Source organism: Astyanax mexicanus, chromosome 10 (assembly GCF_023375975.1).
Source record: "Astyanax mexicanus isolate ESR-SI-001 chromosome 10, AstMex3_surface, whole genome shotgun sequence".
NCBI classification, from domain to species: Eukaryota; Metazoa; Chordata; class Actinopteri; order Characiformes; family Acestrorhamphidae; genus Astyanax; species Astyanax mexicanus.
Genome location: NC_064417.1, coordinates 13,761,461 through 13,774,045, shown reverse-complemented (window position 1 = coordinate 13,774,045; position 12,585 = coordinate 13,761,461).

Here is a 12,585-nt window from a genome sequence, read left to right as displayed (position 1 = left end):
GGCTAGGATGACCTTGATAGCTTGTATGGTTCTAGAGAAACAGCTATCGAGCATTGGCCCCGCCCCCTGGGGGGGTGTATGTCTACTTAAACTGACAGGGTATCTGAGAATCATGTAATGATCAAAGGACTGAAGTGGTATTAGTGTCAGGTTAAGCATTCAAAAGTTATAAGTGTTAAAGACATTTTACTGCACCATGGTAGAACTCATTTGCATATGGCGGCCATATTGTTTATAAATGTAAAGATTTTTTTTTATAATTATTGAGGAGTAAGCTCTGCTGAACTGTTTGACACCAAACATGTCATGATTGGTCAAGGATCCAAGGACAAGATCTCAAAAGTAGGTTTTGCATATTATGCAAATTTAAAAAAAAATTAAGTGGGTGGAGCATAAACAAGAATGACCCAGGCGGCTGACCAGCATGAACAAGAAGGATAAATATGTTCAATTAAGCAAGACAAGCAAGATTGAATAAATTCAGCAGAGCTTTAATTTAGAATAATTCACCTGTAGCTGTTTCACCAAATGACCACCAGAGCGCAGCAAGAGACCACATATAACCTGCTGGAAATCTATCACTCTATCAGAAAGACAGAACATTCCCTATCAGTGTGTTTCTATTTATTAAAAAGAGAAGAAAAGTCCGATTGGGCTCCAAATTGGTGCTCATGATCAAGTGGTCTGTATATACATGTATGTAAATTTGTGTGTTGATAGGGTCAAAGGTTCCTGACTTCTGACCATTTAGGTTTGAAAAAAGTGATAATACAGGCTTATGGCCTACAAAATGGCTGTTGCTCTTTGGCCATATTAGAGGCAAAAAATATCTGATTTGGCTCAAAATTTGCCACCAGGATCACAATATCAGTCTATATATGTATGTCAATTTCTGTGTTAATAGGGTCAAAGGTTCCTGACTTCTGTCCATTTAGATTTGAAAAAAGCGATGATACAGGCTTGAGGCCTACAAAATCGCTGTAGTTTTCCAGCCGTTGTAGAGGCAAAACATGTCCGATTTGGCTGAAAATTTGCACTCAAGATCAGATTATCAGTCTTTATACGTGTATAAATTTGTGTGTTGATAGGGTGAAAGGTTCCTGTTTTCTGTCCATTTAGGTTGGAAAATAGCGATAAATAGAATAAATTGAAAATAGTTATTTTTTCACTGTAGAGCCTACTGACGACTTATTTGGCTCATACTTGGCACATGTGCTTCAAATGTCATTGTTAATTAGTAGCTTCAACAGTTTTGGCATGTTTTAAACTTTGACAGAGTTTTGGCCAAATAACTCTGAAAAGGCTTTCACGTACATGTTTGATCAAGGTTTATGGGCCTCAAGTAGTTAAAATGTCAAGATTGTTTTGATAATTATTTACCTACAGGGTCTCAAGATTGCATCAAGACCAAATTTGTTTTGATTGATTAAGGACTTAAAGACAAGTTCGAAAAGAGCAATTTTTACTCTTTTGGCCACTGATGAAAATCTTTGCATTTTTGGTAAACATATGTAATTACAAAGTTGTAAAGGCTACAGCAAAGTATACAACTAAAAAAGAATAACAAGCCTAGGCCACTTGTACCTTTAGATATAACTTATTTTCTGCTATAGCGCCCCCTTGAGGCCAATCAACGCCATATTTTAATGGATGATAGAAGGCCCTGAGATACATGTAGGGTATAAGTATCGTCCTGATTGGTCATTGTTTAGCCTGTCAAAAGCTTGCTGGAATCTGATTGGCTAATAACGATCGCAAAAATTTGCATATCAAATTTTCCTTTTGTAAAACATTAGGATATAGGCCATAGATGATACATGCCAAAGGAGAGCTTCATAGCTTGTACGGTTCCTGAGAAACAGATTTTTAGCTTTGGCTCCGCCCCCTGGGGGCGTATGTCTACACAGATTGAAGGGCTACCTCAGAATCATGTTGGCATCAAAGTTGTAAAGTGGCATTAGTGTAGGTTTAAGCATTCAAAAGTTACAGCTGTTAGAGTAAATTTGGGTGTGCCACGGTAAGATTAATTTGCATATGGTGGCCATATTGTTTACAAATTTCACAATTTTTTCGATAATTATTGAGGCTGGGACTCTGCTGAGTTGTTTGACACCAAATATGACAGGATTGGTCAATGACCCTAGGACAAGTTCTCAAAAGTAGGTTTTGCATATTATGCTAAATAGCAAAAAATCTAAGTGGGCGGAGCTTAGTGGTTCTATTGACCTTTTTGATTTGCCATTAACCAGGGAATCATATAATGCAAGAATTTTTGCTTTAGCTATCAGGGCGTGGGAGTTACGAGGCCAAACGCGTTGACCTTCGCCATAGCGCCCCCTTGAGGCCGATCGGGCTCATCTTTTGAATCTGAGTAGCGGTGAGAAGTACTACCATATGACCAAGTCTCAGCCCTGTAGGCCTTACGGTTTCTTCTGCCCAATCACTTCTATGGCAGAAAAAGAATAAGAACTATAATAATAATAATCAGAACAATTACAATAGGGTTTCTAGCACTACGTGCTCGAACCCCTAAATATAGCCGCAAGCGGCGATTTACGGGGTTCGAGCGTTACAGGCAAAGAGACCCCTGGAGGCCAGTTAGGCTTAAAACATGTTGCCGGTTGACCGGCATCGCCAAACTGGATGAGGATGACCAGCATGACCGTGAAGACCAAGCTAGATTACCAGCATGACTAATCTGGATGACAAACTTGTTGACCATATTGACCAAGCTGGAAGACCATAATGACCAAACTGGATGACCAGCATGGCAAAGGTGGTTGGCCAGTATGACCAAGCTGGAAGACCACCATTACTATGAGGACAAAGCTGAATGACCAGCAGGACCATAATGACCAATGTGAATGGCCAGCATGACCAAGCTGGATGGCCAGCATAACCAAGCTGGGTGACCAGCGTGACCATAAAGACCATAATGGCAATGCTAGATGAGTGGTGTGAGTAAACTAGTTGAAAAGCATTGATAAATTGAGCTGTAGTGTTCATCAGGTTTTATGTGGTGTGTTACTGCACTCTAGTGGGCATTTGGTGAAACAAATTCAGTTCTTACATTGAAAAAACACAAGGCATAAAAGGGCATATAAATAACCCATATATAGTGTACAAGTTTTGACCTGATTAACATTCCGCCTGTAAAAAGCTTGCTGGAATGTGATTGGCTAATAGTGACCACAAAAGTGTCCATATCAAATTTTCATTTGGTGTACCATTGGTGCATGGGCCATAGATGATAATCGGCTAGGATGACCTTGATAGCTTGTTTGGTTATAGAGAAACAGTTATCAAGCATTGGCTCCGCCCCCTGGGGGTGTATGTATATTTAAACTGACAGGGTATCTGAGAATCATGCAATGATCAAAGGACTGAAGTGGTATTAGTGTCAGGTTAAGCATTCAAAATTTATTTGCATATGGCGGCCATATTGTTTACAAATGTAAAGATTTTTAAAATAATTATTGAGGAGTAAGCTCCACTGAACTGTTTGACACCAAACATGTCATGATTGGTCAAGGAGGCAAAGACAAGATCTCAAAAGTAGGTTTTGCATATTATGCAAATTAAAAAAAAATTAATTGGGTGGAGCATAAACAAGAATGACCCAGGTGGCTGAGCAGCATGACCAAGAAGGATAAAGATGTTTAATTAAGCAAGACAAGGAAGATTAAATAAGTTCAGCAGAGCTTTATTTAGAATAATTCACCTGTAGTTGTTTCACCAAATGACCACCAGAGCGCAGCAAGAGACCACATATAACCTGCTGAGAATTTATCACTCTATCAGTAAGACAGAACGTTCCCTATTAGTGTGTTTCTATTTATTAAAAAGAGAAGAAAAGTCCGATTGGGCTCCAAATTGGTAGTCATGATCAAGTGGTCTGTATATATATATGTGTGTAAATTTGTGTGTTGATAGGGTCAAAGGTTCCTGACTTCTGACCATTTAGGTTTGAAAAAAGCGATAATACAGGCTTATGGCCTACAAAATGGCTGTTGCTCTTTGGCCATATTAGAGGCAAGAAATATCTGATTTGTCTTGAAATTTGCACTCAAGATCACAATATCAGTCTCTATATGTATGTCAATTTCTGTGTCAATAGGGTCAAAGGTTCCTGACTTCTGTCCATTTAGATTTGAAAAAAGCGATAATACAGGCTTGAGGCCTACAAAATCGCTGTAGTTTTCCAGCCGTTGTAGAGGCAAAACTTGTCCGATTTGGCTGAAAATTTGCAATCAAGATCAGATTATCAGTCTATATATGTGTATAAATTTGTGTGTTGATAGGGTGAAAGGTTCCTGTCTTCTGTCCAATTAGGTTGGAAAATAGCGATAAATAGAATAAATTGAAAATAGTAAAATTTTAACTGTAGAGCCTACTGAAGACTTATTTGGCTCATACTTGGCACAGGTGCTTCAAATGTTATTTTTAATTAGTAGCTTCAACGGTTTTGGCATGTTTTAAACTTTGACAGAGTTTTGGCCAAATAACTCTGAAAAGGCTTTCACGTACATGTTTGATCAAGGTTTATGGGCCTCAAATAGTTAAAATGTCAAGATTTTTTCGATAATTATTTACCTACAGGGTCTCAAGATTGCATCAAGACCAAATTTGTTTTGATTGATTGAAGACTTAAAGACAAGTTCGAAAAGAGGTATTTTTACTCTTTTGGCCACTGATCAAAATCTTTGCATTTTTGGCGAACACATTTATTAACAAAGTTGTAAAAGCTACAGCAAAGTATACAACTAAAAAAGAATAACATGCCTATGACACTTTTACCTTAAGATATAACTGATTTTCTGCTATAGCGCCCCCTAGAGGCCAATCAATGCCATATTTTAATGGATGATAGAAGGCCCTGAGATACATGTAGGGTATAAGCATCGTCCTGATTGGTCATTGTTTAGCATGTCAAAAGCTTGCTGGAATCTGATTGGCTAATGGCGATCGCAAAAATTTGCATATCAAATTTTCCTTATGTGAAACATTAGGACATAGGCCATAGATGATACATGACAAAGGATAGCTTCATAGCTTGTACGTGTTCCTGAGAAACAGATTTTAAGCTTTGGCTCCGCCCCCTGGGTGCGTACGTCTACACAGATTGACAGGCTACCTCAGAATCATGTTGTCATCAAATTTCTAAAGTGGCATTAGTGTAGGTTTAAGCATTCAAAAGTTACAGCTGTTAGAGTAAATTTGGGTGTGTTACGGTAAGATTAATTTGCATATGGTGGCCATATTGTTTACAAATTTCACAATTTTTTCGATAATTATTGAGGTTGGGACTCTGCTGAGTTGTTTGACACCAAACATGTCAGGATTGGTCAATGACCCTAGGACAAGTTCTCAAAAGTAGGTTTTGCATATTATGCTAAATAGCAAAAAATCTAAGTGGGCGGAGCTTAGTGGTTCTATTGACCTTTTTGATTTGCTCTTAACCAAGGAATCATATGACGAAAGAAATTTTGCTCTAGCTATCAGGGCGTGGGAGTTACAAGGCCTAACGCGTTGACCTTCGCCATAGCGCCCCCTTGAGGCCAATCGGGACGCATATCATGCGGCTGAGTACGGGTCTAAAGTACTACGATATGACCAACTCTCAGCTCTCTAGGCCTTACGGTTTGTTCTGTGCAATCACTTCTAGGTCAGAAAAAGAAGGGGAAGCGATTATAAATACCAATATAGCCGCAAGCGGCGATTTACGGGGTTCGAGCGTTACAGGCAAAGAGACCCCTGGAGGCCAGTTAGGCTTAAAACATGTTGCCGGTTGACTGGCATCGCCAAACTGGATGAGGACGACCAGCATGACCGTGAAGACCAAGCTAGATTACCAGCATGACTAATCTGGATGACAAACTTGTTGACCATATTGACCAAGCCGGAAGACCATAATGACCAAACTGGATGACCAGCATGGCAAAGGTGGTTGGCCAGTATGACCAAGCTGGAAGACCACCATTACTATGAGGACAAAGCTGAATGACCAGCAGGACCATAATGACCAATGTGAATGGCCAGCATGACCAAGCTGGATGGCCAGCATAACCAAGCTGGGTGACCAGCGTGACCATAAAGACCAAAATGACAATGCTAGATGAGTGGTGTGAGTAAACTAGTTAAAAAGCATTGATAAATTGAGCTGTAGTGTTCATCAGGTTTTATGTGGTGTCTTGCTGCACTCTAGTGGGCATTTGGTGAAACAACTTCAGTTCTTAAATTCAAAAAACACAAGGCATAAAAAGGGCATATAAATAACCCATATATAGTGTATAAGTTTTGACCTGATAAACATTCTGCCTGTCAAAAGCTTGCTGGAATGTGATTGGCTAATAGTGACCACAAAAGTGTCCATATCAAATTTTCATTTGGTGTACCATTAGTGCATGGGCCATAGATGATAATTGGCAAGGATGACCTTGATAGCTTGTATGGTTGTAGAGAAACAGCTATCGAGCATTGGCTCTGCCCCCTGGGGGTGTATGTCTACTTAAACTCACAGGGTATCTGAGAATCATGTAATGATCAAAGGACTGAAGTGGTATTAATGTCAGGTTAAGCATTCAAAAGTTATAAGTGTTAGAAGACATTTTACTGCACCATGGTAAAACTAATTTGCATATGGCGGCCATATTGTTTATAAATGTAAAGATTTTTTAAAATAATTATTGAGAAGTAAGCTCTGCTGAACTGTTTGACACCAAACATGTCATGATTGGTCAAGGAGGTAAAGACAAGATCTCAAAAGTAGGTTTTGCATATTATGCAAATTAAAAAAAAATTAAGTGGGTGGAGCATAAATAAGAATGACCCAGGTGGCTGAGCAGCATGACCAAGAAGGATAAATATGTTCAATTAAGCAAGACAAAAAAGATTAAATAAGTTCAGCAGAGCTTTAATTTAGAATAATTCAAATGTAGCTGTTTCACCAAATGACCACCTGAGCGCAGCAAGAGACCACATATAACCTGCTGGAAATCTATCACTCTATAAGTAAGACAGAACATTCCCTATCAGTGTGTTTCTATTTATTAAAAAAAGAAGAAAAGTCCGATTGGGCTCCAAATTGGTACTCATGATCAAGTGGTCTGCATATATATGTGTGTAAATTTGTGTGTTGATAGGGTCAAAAGTTCCTGACTTCTGTCCATTTAGGTTTGAAAAAAGCGATAATACAGGCTTATGGCCTACAAAATGGCTGTTGCTCTTTGGCCATATTAGAGGCAAAAAATATCTGATTTGGCTCAAAATTTGCAATCAGGATCACAATATCAGTCTATATATGTATGTCAATTTCTGTGTCAAAAGGGTCAAAGGTTCCTGACTTCTGTCCATTTAGATTTGAAAAAAGCGATAATACAGGCTTCAGGCCTACAAAATCGCTGTAGTTTTCCAGCCATTGTAGAGACAAAACATGTCCGATTTGGCTGACAATTTGCAGTCAAGATCAGATTATCAGTCTATATATGTGTATAAATTTGTGTGTTGATAGGGTGAAAGGTTCCTGTCTTCTGTCCATTTAGGTTGGAAAATAGCGATAAATAGAATAAATTGAAAATAGTTATTTTTTCACTGTAGAGCCTACTGAAGACTTATTTGGCTCATACTTGGCAAATGTGCTTCAAATGTCATTGTTAATTAGTAGCCTCAACAGTTTTGGCATGTTTTAAACTTTGACAGAGTTTTGGCCAAATAACTCTGAAAAGGCTTTCACGTACATGTTTGATCAAGGTTTATGGGCCTCAAGTAGTTAAATTGTCAAGATTTTTTTGATAATTATTTACCTACAGGGTCTCAAGATTGCATCAAGACCAAATTTATTTTGATTGATTAAGGACTTAAAGACAAGTTCGAAAAGAGCAATTTTTACTCTTTTGGCCACTGATGAAAATCTTTGCATTTTTGGTAAACACATGTAATTAGAAAGTTGTAAAGGCTACAGCAAAGTATACAACTAAAAAAGAATAACAAGCCTAGGCCACTTGTACCTTTAGATATAACTGATTTTCTGCTATAGCGCCCCCTTGAGGCCAATCAACGCCATATTTTAATGGATGATAGAAGGCCCTGAGATACATGTAGGGTATAAGTATCGTCCTGATTGGTCATTGTTTAGCATGTCAAAAGCTTGCTGGAATCTGATTGGCTAATAACGATCGCAAAAATTTGCATATCAAATTTTCCTTCTGTAAAACATTAGGACATAGGCCATAGATGATACATGCCAAAGGAGAGCTTCATAGCTTGTACGGTTCCTGAGAAACAGATTTTTAGCTTTGGCTCCGCCCCCTGGGGGCGTATGTCTACACAGATTGACATGCTACCTCAGAATCATGTTGGCATCAAAGGTCTGAAGTGGCATTAGTGTAGGTTTAAGCATTCAAAAGTTACAGCTGTTAGAGTAAATTTGGGTGTGCCACGGTAAGATTAATTTGCATATGGCGGCCATATTGTTTACAAATTTCACAATTTTTTTGATAATTATTGAGGTTGGGACTCTGCTGAGTTGTTTGACACCAAATATGACAGGATTGGTCAATGACCCTAGGACAAGTTCTCAAAAGTAGGTTTTACATATTATGCTAAATAGCAAAAAATCTAAGTGGGCGGAGCTTAGTGGTTCTTTTTGATTTGCCATTAACCAAGGAATCATATATCGCAAGAATTTTTGCTCTAGCTATCAGGGCGTGGCAGTTACGAGGCCTAACGCGTTGACCTTCGCCATAGCGCCCCCTTGAGGCCGATTTGGCTCATCTTTTGAATCTGAGTAGCGGTGAGAAGTACTACCATATGACCAAGTCTCAGCCCTGTAGGCCTTACGGTTTCTTCTGCCCGATCACTTCTATGGCAGAAAAAGAATAAGAATAAATATAGCCGCAAGCGGCGATTTACGGGGTTCGAGCGTTACAGACAAAGAGGCCCCTGGAGGCCAGTTAGGCTTAAAACATGTTGCTGGTTGACTGGCATCACCAAACTGGCTGACCAGCATGGCAAAGGTGTTTGGCCAGTATGACCAAGCTGGATGACCAGCATTGCTATGATGACAAAGCTGAATGACCAGCAGGACCATAATGACCAATGTGAATGACCAGAATGACCTAGCTGGATGGGCAACATAACCAAGCTAGGTGACCAGCGTGACCATAAAGACCATAATGACAATGCTAGATGAGTGGTGTGAGTAAACTAGCTGAAATGCATTGATAAATTGAGCTGTAGTGTTCAGCAGGTTTTATGTGGTCTCTTGCTGCACTCTAGTGGGCATTCGGAGAGCCTAGCAGTGAGGCATGACAAGGGCACATATTAATAACCAATAATATCAATAATAGTACATAAGTTTTGACCTGATTGACATTCAGCCTGTCAAAAGCTTGCTGGAATGTGATTGGCTAATAGTGACCACAAAAGTGTCCATATCAAATTTTCATTTGGTGTACCATTAGTGCATGGGCCATAGATGATAATTGGCAAGGACGACCTTGATAGCTTGTATGGTTCTAGAGAAACAGCTATCGAGCATTGGCTCTGCCCCCTGGGGGGGTGTATGTCTACTTAAACTGACAGGGTATCTGAGAATCATGTAATGATCTAGGGACTGAAGTAGTATTAGTGTCAGGTTAAGCATTCAAAAGTTATAAGTGTTAAAGACATTTTACTGCACCATGGTAGAACTCATTTGCATATGGCGGCCATATTGTTTATAAATGTAAAGATTTTTTAAATAATTATTGAGGAGTAAGCTCTGCTGAACTGTTTGATACCAAACATGTCATGATTGGTCAAGGAGCCAAGGACAAGATCTCAAAAGTAAGTTTTGCATATTATGCAAATAAAAAAAAGATTAAGTGGGTGGAACATAAACAAGAATGACCCAGGTGGCTGAGTAGCATGACCAAGAAGGATAAAGATCTTCAATTAAGCAAGACAAGCAAGATTAAATAAGTTCAGCAGAGCTTTAATTTAGAATAATTCACCTGTAGCTGTTTCACCAAATGACCACCAGAGCGCAGCAAGAGACCACATATAACCTGCTGGAAATCTATCACTCTATAAGTAAGACAGAACATTCCCTATCAGTGTGTTTCTATTTATTACAAAGAGAGGAAAAGTCCGATTGGGCTCCAAATTGGTACTCATGATCAAGTGGTCTGTATATATATGTGTGTAAATTTGTGTGTTGATAGGGTCAAAGGTTCCTGACTTCTGTTCATTTAGGCTTGAAAAAAGCGATAATACAGGCTTATGGCCTACAAAATGGCTGTTGCTCTTTGGCCATATTAGAGGCAAACAATATCTGATTTGGCTCAAAATTCGCAATCAAGATCACAATATCAGTCTATATATGTATGTAAATTTCTGTGTTGATAGGGTCAAAGGTTCCTGACTTCTGTCCATTTAGGTTTGAAAAAAGCGATAATACAGGCTTGAGGCCTACAAAATCGCTGTAGTTTTCCAGCCGTTGTAGAGGGAAAACATGTCCGATGTGGCTGAAAATTTGCAATCAAGATCAGATTATCAGTCTATATATGTGTATAAATTTGTGTGTTGATAGGGTCAAAGGTTCCTGTCTTCTGTCCATTTAGGTTGGAAAATAGCGATAAATAGAATAAATTGAAAATAGTTAATTTGTCACTGTAGAGACTACTGAAGACTTATTTGGCTCATACTTGGCAAATGTGCTTGAAATGTCATTGTTATTTAGTAGCTTCAACAGTTTTGACCTGTTTAAAACTTTGACAGAGTTTTGGCCAAATAACTCTGAAAAGGCTTTCACGTACATGTTTCTTCAAGGTTTATGGGCCTCAAGTAGTTAAAATGTCAAGATTTTTTTGATAATTATTTACCTACAGGGTCTCAAGATTGCATCAAGACCAAATTTGTTTTGATTGATTAAGGACTTAAAGACAAGTTCGAAAAGAGCCATTTTTACTCTTTTGGCCACTGATGAAAATCTTTGCATTTTTGGTAAACACATGTAATTACAAAGTTGTAAAGGCTACAGCAAAGTATACAACTAAAAAAGAATAACAAGCCTAGGCCACTTGTATCTTTAGATATAACTGATTTTCTGCTATAGCGCCCCCTTGAGGCCAATCAACGCCATATTTTAATGGATGATAGAAGGCCCTGAGATACATGTAGGGTATAAGTATCGTCCTGATTGGTCATTGTTTAGCATGTCAAAAGCTTGCTGGAATCTGATTGGCTAATAACGATCGCAAAAATTTGCATATCACATTTTCCTTCTGTAAAACATTAGGACATAGGCCATAGATGATACATGTCAAAGGAGAGCTTCATAGCTTGTACGGTTCCTGAGAAACAGATTTTTAGCTTTGGCTCCGCCCCCTGGGGGCGTATGTCTACACAGATTGACGGGCTACCTCAGAATCATGTTGGCATCAAAGTTGTCAAGTGGCATTAGTGTAGGTTTAAGCATTCAAAAGTTACAGCTGTTAGAGTAAATTTGGGTGTGCCACGGTAAGATTAATTTGCATATGGCGGCCATATTGTTTACAAATTTCACAATTTTTTCGATAATTATTGAGGTTGGGACTCTGCTGAGTTGTTTGACACCAAATATGACAGGATTGGTCAATGACCCTAGGACAAGTTCTCAAAAGTAGGTTTTGCATATTATGCTAAATAGCAAAAAATCTAAGTGGGCGGAGCTTAGTGGTTCTATTGACCTTTTTGATTTGCCATTAACCAAGGAATCATATAATGCAAGAATTTTTACTCTAGCTATCAGGGCGTGGGAGTTACGTGGCCTAACGCGTTGACCTTCGCCATAGCGCCCCCTTGAGGCCGATCGGGCTCATCTTTTGAATCTGAGTAGCGGTGAGAAGTACTACCATATGACCAAGTCTCAGCCCTGTAGGCCTTACGGTTTCTTCTGCCCAATCACTTCTATGGCAGAAAAAGAATAAGAATAATAATAATAATAATAATAATCAGAACAATTACAATAGGGTTTCTAGCACTACGTGCTCGAACCCCTAATAATAACGAGCATCACAGGCAAAGAGGCCCCTGGAGGCCAGTTAGGCTTAAAACCTGTTGCTGGTTGACCGTCATCACCAAACTGGATAACCAAGCTGGGTAACCAGCGTGACCATAAAGACCATAATGGCAATGCTAGATGAGTGGTGTGAGTAAACTAGTTGAAAATCATTGATAAATTGAGCTGTAAGGTTCATCAGGTTTTATGTGGTGTCTTACTGCACTCTAGTGGGCATTTGGTGAAACAAATTCAGTTCTTAAATTGAAAAAACACAAGGCATAAAAAGGGCATATAAATAACCCGTATATAGTATATAAGTTTTGACCTGATTAACATTCAGCCTGTTAAAAGCTTGCTGGAATGTGATTGGCTAATAGTGACCACAAAAGTGTCCTTATCAAATTTTCATTTGGTGTACCATTAGTGCATGGGCCATAGATGATAATTGGCTAGGATGACCTTGATAGCTTGTATGGTTCTAGAGAAACAGCTATCGAGCATTGGCTCCGCCCCCTGGGGGGTGTATGTCTACTTAAACTGACAGGGTATCTGAGAATCATGTA